Source organism: Lipotes vexillifer, unplaced genomic scaffold (assembly GCF_000442215.2).
Source record: "Lipotes vexillifer unplaced genomic scaffold, Lipotes_vexillifer_v1.1 scaffold518, whole genome shotgun sequence".
NCBI classification, from domain to species: Eukaryota; Metazoa; Chordata; class Mammalia; order Artiodactyla; family Lipotidae; genus Lipotes; species Lipotes vexillifer.
The window spans coordinates 3,547,065-3,558,224 of record NW_006780945.1 but is presented as its reverse complement, the minus strand read 5'-3'; positions in this window follow the sequence as shown (position 1 = coordinate 3,558,224).

The following is an 11,160-nucleotide window of genomic DNA, read 5'->3' as shown; positions in this document are numbered from 1 at the left end:
CAGCAGGAGGTGGCATACGCAGAAAGGTGCATAACCTACTAGTGTGTAGGACAGGCTGGGGGGATGGAAACTTGAGCCAGGAAAACCAATTAGGAACCACTGCCAGAGTCTAGGCTGGTGGTCACCAAATGGCCACAAAATTAAGGTCAGGGTCTCACAAGACATAGGCACACTGAGCATTGTTAGAGGACTGAATACATAATGTCTTATGTAAATGTTGTAATTTTCAAATATTTCATAGACAAATTACTAAATTATTACCCAGTCAATAGGAGCCTGTGAAAAAACATAATATTAAAATGTGTCTTCACATTCAAAAGGGTGGGAAGCTTTGAGGGTGAAGTGTCAACCTCCCGTCCAGGGTGATGCCCTGGAGAACGGGGAAAAAAGAGGGCGGGTAGACCCTAAGTGCTGTACAAGATCGGGGGAACAATACTTTTAGTTCAATTATAACACATCCTGTTAAAGACCGCAGAGTATAACGCACACCCAGGATGTACCAAAGAATAAGACATAACCCCTGTTTTTGAAAAGCCAACATTCCAGGTAAATATTAAATCATAGAGACCAGCTGAATCACTGCCAAAAGGTAAAGAGATAATGAAACTTAGCGTTGATGCCCAGACAAATGGTTTTATCCTAATGAGAATGAGGACACCCAGAGCAGAGCACATCCGGGACCCAGAGGCCATTGGACTTCAAAGGTAATGAACTTGAGGAGGTGGACCTAAAAAAAGGACACACAGAGCTGACCTGTGAAGAAAGCCCAAGGCTATGGATGCAAGTTTGGGAGTCGTTTTTTCCTGAGGGGTGTGGCCAAAACCATGGCAGTGGGTTGGAATTTATAGAGACCGAGGGCTGAAGCTCATCCATGAACAGAAGGTGGGATGAGAGGGAGTCTGTGGGTGGTCAGTGTGGAGTGGTCAGGAGTGCACACAGGGAGGAAAAACTAAGAAAAGGCAACCAGATCTGAAGTGGTTTGGAGGGACCCACACAGAAGAGGTATAAAAGCTGGAGTTGTATTTCCAAGAGGAAAGGATGGATGAGCTGTTAAAATAAAATACAGGGTTCATGGCAATCTCCCCCTCTCTGTGCAAGGAAAGAAACAATTAAGTGGCCATGTCTGAGAAAAGTGCTAAGCTGAGAAGGGGCCTTATCTGTGGTCACAGAGAGGGTAAGAGAGAGAATTAGAGAAAAGAGAGGGAGTGATCATTCATGTCCATTTTCTCAATTGCAGGAAGGACTGTTTGGGCTCTCAGCTCCGGAGAGAATCGCAATCCAGGGTGAGAACAAAGCAGCCATGACTTGAGAGGAGCGGATGGGGATGGAGGGGCAGCCTCAATGTCAAGAATGAACCGAATGGATCAAGGTGAGGATGAGGCATGAACAAACCTGAGGGGTTGGGCTTCTGCGCTCTCTCACCTATACAGTAAGTCCCCTACATACGATCCTTCCAGTTGCGAACTCTCAAAGATGCAAACGTGCATCTGCTTCCAGCAAGGAATCGGAACCTGTGCCGTCAACGTCAGGCGCGAGTCAAATTGCACTTGCCCTCCGTCTCCTGTTGCTGACGATCCTTCAGCCCTACCGTCTCCCACTTCCTCTCCCTCCTCCAGTCAGTAACTCTTCTTGCCTGTTCACTCGATGCCAGCCCCTGTATGCCAGCTGTTGTACTGGACTACTGTACATTTCAAGGTACTGTACTGTAAGATTAAACGTGTTTTCTTTATTTTTCGTGTTTGTTTTATGTATTATTTGTGTGAAAATTATTATAAACCTATTACAGTACAGCACTAGTTAGCCGATTATGTTAGTTGGGTACCTAGGCTAACTTTGTTGGACTTATGAATAAACTGGACTTACGAACGCACTCTCAGAACAGAACTCATTTGTATGTAGGGGACTTACTGTATTTGTGATTTGGGGAAGGAAGGGGTTAAGTGGGATGAGGGAAAATGAGCACAGATGTGTCCAGCAGGGAGAGGCAGGAAAAGCCTGCAGACAATGGAGAAAGACAAGGCAGAGACCAGGTAATGTGCCTTGAGAGGGTATTTTTAATCCCAGCAGGAGCTCCCTCCCTTGTCTCCATCCCATTCTATCCGAGTATCGTTTACCTGGCTTGGTTAGAAACCATGGTAACAGGAAGCCCGAAGAAATGATTGAAATGAGAGGAGGACACAGTGCCACATGGGGCCACACTTCTGTTTTCTGGGGAACTGGATCCTTTAGCAGCAAAGGGCGAGGTGACAAGCGGGCCTCTGCAGACGGTTCCAACCACCGGATCTGGCCTTCAAGGGACGAGCAAGATGGCTGCGGCCGTGGATGGGGATCAACGGAGCCTGGGTTTCCGATGTTGCAGGAGCTCCGGGGCCTCTGAGCTAGGAGCATCCTCTCTCTCCTGCCAGCTCACTCCCACCCCAGCCCTGCTCTCGTGGACCTTCTCCACATCCTACAAGTGGCAAAAGTGATCAGGTTCATCAACGGATGCAGGAGGACCTGGTCTAGACTCTGCTTCTGCTCTCAGGTCTCAGTGAGTGGCTCCTTGCTCTGCACCCTCTTCCCCTTCCATACCGGGTGCTTCATAACCCCAAGATCAAAAAGAAAGGTGTTATGGACTGAATACTATATCCCGCCATATGCTGAAACTCTAATCCCCAATATGATGGTATTTGGAGATGGGGGTCTTTAGGGGGCAGTTAGTTCATGAGGGTACGGCCCTCATGATGGGATTAGTGCCCTTATAAGAAGAGACAAGAATTAGTCATCAAAAATTAGTTCATAAATTCAGGGTAAAACACAGTCCTTCCTACCTTCCAGAAAGGAATTTACTTTCTCTTTCTCTCTCTCCTCTCTCCCTCTCTGACCCCCCACCTCCCTCCCTCTCTCCTCATAAGACTACAACACAAAGACATCTGGCTGTAAACCAAGACCCTGACCATGCTGGCACTCTGATCTTGGATATCCCGGCCTCCAGAACCCTGAGAAATAAATGTTTGTAATTTAAGACCCCCAGTCTGTGATATTTTTGTTACAGCAGTCAGAGTTGACCAAGACAAAAGCAAAGGCTTTAGATGAACGCAGCGCCGAGCTGGGGCTGTCCACTCCTTCACAGACAAGATTTAAAGCAACCCAGAATGTCCCCTGCCCTATGTCAGGCACACATGAGGATCTCCGTGCCACGAGAAGTTTGTCCAATCCATACCTGGTGGCGCTACCAACATAAACAAACGCGTACTCTCACTCCACCCCTCCAGCTCCGACTTGAAGCACATTTTCTGACTTGATTTATTCGAGTCTGTGGTGGAGCGTATTTAAGGGCCGGTATCATAGGATCCCCACGTGGCTCCCATGGACCATCTCCCCTGAAGTTAGGAGGCTCAGAGACCCATGGTGATCCATTGGCAGGTTTCAATGTCTCTTGAATCCTGAAGATTCTACTCTTTTATTTTTTAACCCTTGGGAAATAGTATGAGATGGCTGCTGTCACCCTGTGGCTTCTGTCCCCTAAGCCCCGCCCTACCGGTTCTTTTCCGTGGCGCCTCCCATTGGCTCCCCTCCCGGCCAGGCCCAGAAGAGGCTGGGATAAGCGCAAAGGCAATGCCGCCGTGTCCACAGGCACCCAGAGGCTGCTCGCGCCATGGTGGTCCTTGTCGATGCGGTCACGGCTCGTAGCCAGACACCCTTGGCCCTTATGCTCAGGCCCTGCCAACCACAGACGTCTTCAAACAGAGCCTGTGAAAAGGAGCATTGCTCCAGCCCCACTCCTACCAACATCCTGGGAAACAGGGTCCACAAGGAAAATATTTTCTTAAAGTAACTCCCTGGTTTTGGGGGGTTTACCTGCCATAGGGGAATTATTTATTTATTTATTTATTTTTAAAGAAAAGCATTGAGCTGCCCCTGTAAGAGCTGCCCTCGGAGAGGAGGGAAAAGAAATGTCACCCTCTCTCTCTCCAGACCCGCCTGAATTTGAGGTTTGGCTCAAATACCAAGGCAGGGCCGGCCAAGAGAAAGGTGTGGTGCAGAGAGGGCCATGTCCAGGAGTCCGGCAGCTGTAAACTTGAATCCCAACCCTAACCTCACCTAACTCCCAGCCTGGAATGCTATGACTCACTTCATCTCTCTGGCCTTGGTGGCACCATCCAGTAAAACATGGGACTCCTGACCTCACTGGGGAACAGGGAGATTAGCTCATGTGTATCAAGCTCTTTGAAGATGAAAAAAGCCTGTGCCTAAAGGGGGCTGTTATTATAACTACCTGTGAAAAAAGAGAAAAAAGATTCCCATCTAGGCCTACTGATCAGCTCCAGCACCCAGGGAGCCAGAAGTACAGGGAGTCCATCCTTGCAGGCAATAGCTCTCAGCTGCTTATATCAATACTTACACCCACGGCACTGAGACTGTGTTTCCCAAAGCTTGGGATGGGGCACATCAAGGGGGTACCCAGTTTTATTTTAGGTGGTGGGCAGACAGCACAAAAGAGCACCAAACCCCAGCAGGAGGAGGCAACTCTCTTTTAATCCTACGGATTACCTGCAAGGAGAAAAGCTCAGTTCGGTGCTGCCTGGGATGTCTGTGACATCTCCCCACGTGCTAATTTCCCTTTATTATAAAGAGAAAGATAGCCTCAAGCCCAGAGGCTTGGCGGACAATAGCAATCACCTAGAATTTATAAACATGGTTTTGATTTCAATGTGCTCATTATTTTTATATTTACTTTGGATGTATGGGAAGTGATACTGGTTCACTAAATTTCATTTAAAACTAACGTTTCTTTACACCAGCGTTTCTCAACCTCAGCCTTACTGGCATTTCGGGCTGGATAATTCCTTGTGCCGGGGGCCGTCCTGTGCACTGCAGGACGTTTAGCAGAGCCCCTGGCCTCATCTGCCCACTAGATGCCAGTGGCACATGCACCCGTCCCTCCGCCCCGCAAGTGGTGACAGCCAAGAACGTCTGCAGACATTGCTCCATGTCCCCAGGGGGGACAACACCCCTCCTCTGTTGAGAACCACTGCTTTTATTTTTTTAAGTTATAAGTGATTTTATAAGCGATTACCAAAGGGGAAAGGCAGTGGGGGGAGGGATAAATTAGGAGTTTGGGATTAACAGATACACACTACTACACATAAAATAGATAACTAACAAGGACCTACCGCATAGCACAGAGAACTATACTCAATATTATATTATGTAATTACCTATAAGGGAAAAGAACCTGAAAACGTGTGTGTGTGTGTGTGTGTGTGTGTGTGTGTGTGTGTGTGTGTAACTGAATCGCTGTGCTGTACACCCGAAACCTACATGATACTGTAAATCAACTACACTTCAATAAAAGGACTTTAAAAAAATAGAGCCGGCGCTTTTAAATCAAGTCACTTAAAAAAAAAAAAAAGAATTAAATAGTAAAGGTTGGACTAGAATGGCTCCAGTTTGGGAAAACCTGTAACAGACAGGCAGTCCTTCTTGGGCATGTCTGCTTCAGCTCCAGAACCACAACTTAAGGCCCCAAGGGCAGGCACTGCTTCTGGATCCAAATACCATCTTTCCCCAAAGGCTCCATTATGGCAGGGGCCTCGTTTGTGCTGATGGATGGACAAAAGTTCCAACCATTTCTGGAGGTCGCAAACAAGAATGCTTAGAAACCATTTTCATTCCAGGCTCCTCCCAGGGGCCATGCTCCGCTTACCAGATCTCCAGCACTCAGCAGACACCTGCTTGCCATGGCTGGAATAACTGCCTAGAAGCCAGAAAGAGGATGAGATTGGGGCAGTCACTGGGAACCGTGGGCGGAGCCCATTGAGAAATGTTTTGAGGCCTCAGAAGGGCCTAACGACATCTCCCAGTTCTTTCTTCCAGTGGAGCAACTGAGGCCCAGAAAGAACGGCTCCCCGTGATGTGTCCAGGGCAGAGTCCGTCTGTAACAGAACAGGGCCTCTTCCAGCATTAAGTTTCTCCAGCACCGCACTGTGCATGGCAACATGCAGGGTAAAGAAAATGTCACCGCCCTCACACCCAAAATATGAGGCAAAGGCTTATGAATGAGCTGCTTTCAATGTTCAAAACTCAACAGCAGCAACACTATATAAATGAAATAATTAAAACCTGCATTGGCAACCACTCAACAGCAAGAGGAAGGCTTATTCCCTCACCGCCTCCAGCCCAGCACCCACCAAGCACAGGCTGTGACAGCCACTATCGAGGCCCCTCAGCACCGCCATGGCTGGATTTCCATGAGATGTTTTCCTTTCACCTCTCTCTCTCTATCTCCCTACCGCCCCCCCACCCACCCAGCATATTCATTCCTCACCTCCTTCTCCAGAGATCACAAGGAAGTTAAATGGACAAACTTCCTGGTTCATGCAAAGTTGAGACTGTCAATTAAATAGTCGCCGGAAAAAACAGTCTAATTTCGAAGACCTGGTGTCAGCTCTGCCCGAAACACTTCTCTATCTCAGGGACCAGCACCAGGCATCTAAAACAAAGTCCGACTCACAAAAGGAACTACTCTGTACCATCAGCAGAAAGGATCTAAGAGAAACATGGATGGTACTTTCTCAAAGCACTGGGAGAATCAAACCAAAGTAAGATTGTGGCAGATATTAACATGGCAACTTACAATGGTTGTACTATCAATGGGCTATCCTATCGATCAATATGCACTGAGCCTGCCACATGAAAGCCCAGAGCCAGCCCTCCAAGGACCATCCAGACCCATAAACCATGGTCTGAGCCCTAAGAACCCTGCATCCCAGCGTCCACTTAGACAGATGCCACAGGGTGGCATGTGATCCACTGCCAAATGCACGGCACAGTTACTAATGCTGTGAAGTCAAGGGAAAAATTTCTGAGGGCCAAGGTTATGGAAGAGCTGGGTCTGGAATGCTGAGAAAGACACAGGCCTGCAGAGGGACCCCAGGCTAGGTATTCCTGGCAGGAGGACAGGCATGGGCAAAGGCCACGTGGTGAGAACACATAATTCTGTGCGCTTGTGCAATTTCTCTGCGGCCCAGACAGTGATGCCACTCAGCTCTATGCCATCCACTGGGTCAGGATGCACCCGACTGTCTATTAAGCATGATATGTACCCTCCAAAAACAAACAAACAAAATCAGTGCCTGAACTCGTTTCTGTTCAGCTTTAGAATGTAAATGATTGTTTTTTTAAAATAACAAATTTCTACTTTGCTCAGAAGCACTTAACAGGAGATGGCATTTCTTTATTCCAAAAGCATCTGCTCTGTTCCCATTAAATGCCAGCACTCTGCCAGGCTTTGGGAATAGAAGGAATGGACCCCACTCTCAGGAAACTTTCAGTCTAGCTTGGGATGCTGAAGGAAGGTGAAAAATAAATAAAATTTTAAAAATTAAAAATTTTTTTTTAATCTGTACTATGGATAACTTAAACAATGCTGAGTTTAAGAACATCATCTTTTCCCCCTCTCCAACATTTATTCAGCCTTTAGGGTCTTCCAAGTGCTTGCACGGACATGGGCCCTTTTGAAGATGTACACAAACCCCTAAGAATGAACCAGGGGCATTACAGGCTCTGAACAAAGCGCAAATAAGCCACTTTTGTCCCTGAGAGAATCAACAGCCCTGGTGGCAGGATGTACGGCAGGTTCTATAATCTGATTAAAATCTCCTGTCGGCAGTTTTACGCTCCCTTGCTCATCCTAATGTGAAAAATAACTTCTTTCCTGGAGCCTCACACAGGTAAACCCAGTGACATGGGAAGGATAGATGACTGAAGAGTTGTCTTTTGTGCCCAAGAGTTAGGGACAACTTAGGTGTCAGTCACCAGGAGAATAGACCCACAAAGAGTAGCGCGTGCACTTTGCTCCTGCCTAGATCAGGAGCTCCCAAACTTTCTCTGTTGAGGACCAGACAGTATGTAGTCTCTGTGGGCCAGGAGATCTCGGTCACAACTACTTAACGCGGCTTCAACGGTGAGGAAGGGGCCACAGACAACACATAAATGACTCGGCGGGGCCGAGTTCCAATCAAATTCTATTTACAAAAACAGGTGGCAGCCAGTTTGGGCCCGACATCCATTGTCTGCTGACCACTGGCCTAGAACATTCTTCCCCTAGACATCTGCCTGGTCTCTGTTCAGATGTTACCTCCTGAGAAAACCTCTCCTGGCCATCCATCATCACTCTATCCCTTGACCTCTCTCTTTTTCTCTGAGCATTGATCATTTCTGGATCTATTAGTGTATCTGTTTATAGTCTGCTATCTCTCTAGTGATGGAGAATGAAGACTTCTCTGTTGTGTTCACGACTAGCCCGTGGCACTTAGTAGGCGCCCAGTGGATACCTGTGGGGTGAATGACTGGCCGCTGGCTCATCCATCTGTGCATGTCACCCAACAATGCATGTGGCTCATACTTTAGGGCAGGAGGAGACTGAGAGGTCAGCCAGGTTATCAGACCACCGCCCCGCCCCAGGGAGGCTGCGTGCAAAACCGCCCTACACAGATCTCTGTCTTTTTTTCTCCCCACTTTCTTTCTAGAATCTCCAGAGAAACCGGACAGTGAAATGCTTCTTGGTACCAGTCCCAGGTCATTCTTTTGAGTCGCTACTGAGAAGATCCCATGAGCCAACGACATTCTCTCTTAGAATCTGCCAACCCTTCAGAATATTCCGCAGAGGATGTTGAGAGAGAAGAGGGTAGAAGAGACTCCCAACAGCCCACCCTACGTTCCCCCCGCCCAAACCTAACCCTAACCCTAACCTCAACCCTAAACCTAACCCTAACTCTAAGTCCTACTCAGGAGGCGGAGCAAATACCTCTCCTTGTCTAGTTATTGTGGGTCCTTGAACTCCAAACTGGTTTCTCAGGGCTGACATAGTGAAACCTGCCTTCCTAAACCCCGGGGCTTCTCAAGAAGCCAAAACCTCCACCATTACACAGCCCACAAGACTCTGCAGAGTGGATTATAATCCCCAGCCCCCATCCTCCCTCGTGATTCAAAACTCAGCTAATCTCTACTGACAGATTGGGGCTTGACGGTTCTGTTTCTCCCCAGGGCCAGGGGAGACCAGACAGGACTGCCGGCTGCAGAAAGAACATAATCCCACCAAACCCATGAAGGAAGCAAACTGAAGGTTTCCCCTCCAGTGCAATCTGATGGATCGCCAGTCCGGGGCTGTTCCCCTACGCCGGCCACGCCAGTCATTTTTCGACTTCCAGCTCCTCGGGACATGGAAGGAGCTCCAGATAGCCTCCAGGTTCCTTATGGCTCAGTCTCAGTGGAAGTTTGTGGCCACACTTTCTGCCCAACCGGTTCTGCCTTTTAGTTTTGTTTCAGGGAGGATTATCGCCATGGTAATATCCAGGTGACAGGGACAGGAGGGGGAAGAAACCCACCTGTGTTCAACCTTTAATCCCTGAGAGCATGTCAGAAAGCAGCAGCCTTGGAAAATGAGAAACCTGGCCGCTGTTTGGTACCCATCCCAAGACAGAATAAACCAGAAAACAGCTGAGCTGCGGCCGACAGGCGGCTCTCCTGGAAGGAAACTTGGTCCCTCTGGCCTCCTCAGACACTCTGCAAATCACCCCCCACGAGGAGGCTGGCCTGACAATGTCTTCATTTTCACAAGGAGCATGGCAGAAAGGTAACAGAAAGCAAAGTCCGTGATGAGGAAAAAAGGAAAATGGTTCTCAAATGCGTTTCAGAGAACTCTCCACGATCCAAGGGTAACCACAGCACGTGTGTCTCCTGCCCCGGCAGTGCTGGTCATTTCTATGACTGCTGTGCCCACTGCGTGGCCACCTTCTCTGCCCCTCTACCCTCCAGTGGGTGGGACAAACAACACAGAACCCAGTTCCTGGGTATTAGCTCAGCATCCCGTCCACAAACGTCCTCTCTCTGCCTCTGAGGAACTGCCAGGTCCCCAAAGCTACACCTGCTCACAAAGAGCAAGAGGAAATGAGGAATTCACTGGAAACCCACCAACTAGGTTGGGATGAGCCACCATAGGTACCCCTGGGGGCTACCAGCACGTACACAGGAGACAGATGGACTCAATGGAATACAAGTTTATAAGTATGAACTTCTAAGTGTAGGTTACTGTTTTTAGGAAGCATTGCTTTGGTTTAAATAAGCATTGTGTACCAGTGAGTGTGATGAACCAGCTATCCAGCAAACATCACAGATCAGTGGGCTTCCACAGCCAAGTCATGTCCCCAGTTCATACGCCATGTCACTGACCCTCATGTGAACCCCATCACAGCACCCTGTTTTTTCATTTAGCTGGGAAGGAGGCATCCACTAGATTCCTCCTCTTCTCGGTTCCACTGTCCACAAGAGATACTCGATTTTAAAGGTTTTCAGGTTCTTGCTACCCAGAAAGGTTGGGACAAGCTAAGGGCTTTTCAACAGGACGGCATCACAGGTGAGCAAAAATAAAGATTTTATAAAAATATAAAACAAAGATCTAATTCAGCAATGACCGGTAACAGTGCAAAGAGAAAGGCTACCTGGTATCTGGTCACTTGGTAGTCAGGTTTGTAAAAGAAAAGGCAGTGGTAAGAGAGGCCGCTGTGAGGTCTATTCTTTCCCTTATGAACCACCCATGCAGAGGAAGCCCTGATGGGCTGATTTGTCTAGAAGTTGCCAGAGCTGTACGGCTGAGGCTGGGCGAAATAGGCAGCTGTAGAGGGCTCGCCTGGCCTTTCTGAAATCAATTAAAGGTGGCCAGCCCCCTCTAACCACACGATTCAAGTGTGCGGGCAAATGAGGAGACCCCGTGGTTGAATCGGTAACGTTTCCTGCAAATCATGGGTTTGGAGAGGGATTTTGGGGAGGGAGAGTCTTTGAGGAAAATGGTGGGGTGGCTACAGACAGGCAGGCTCTCCATCAAAGCCACGTCTTCCCTGTAATGGTGGAGATAAGGGTCCTCACCGGCCTCCACGGACACAGAGTCAGTAGCTAACAAGGAGGTCCCAGGATGGACCAGACATGTCCCTTTCAACGCGAGTGCGCGCGCGCACACACACACACACACACACACACAAAGGTTCAGAGCCTCATCTCCTTTGCCTGGGATTAAGTTCCTCCGAGGCCACATGTTGTTGACACTCCTCTCCCAGGGCCGACGTCACATCTCCCAGACACTGGCTCCCTTGGGAATGTGTGAACCGCTCCCCCAGAGCC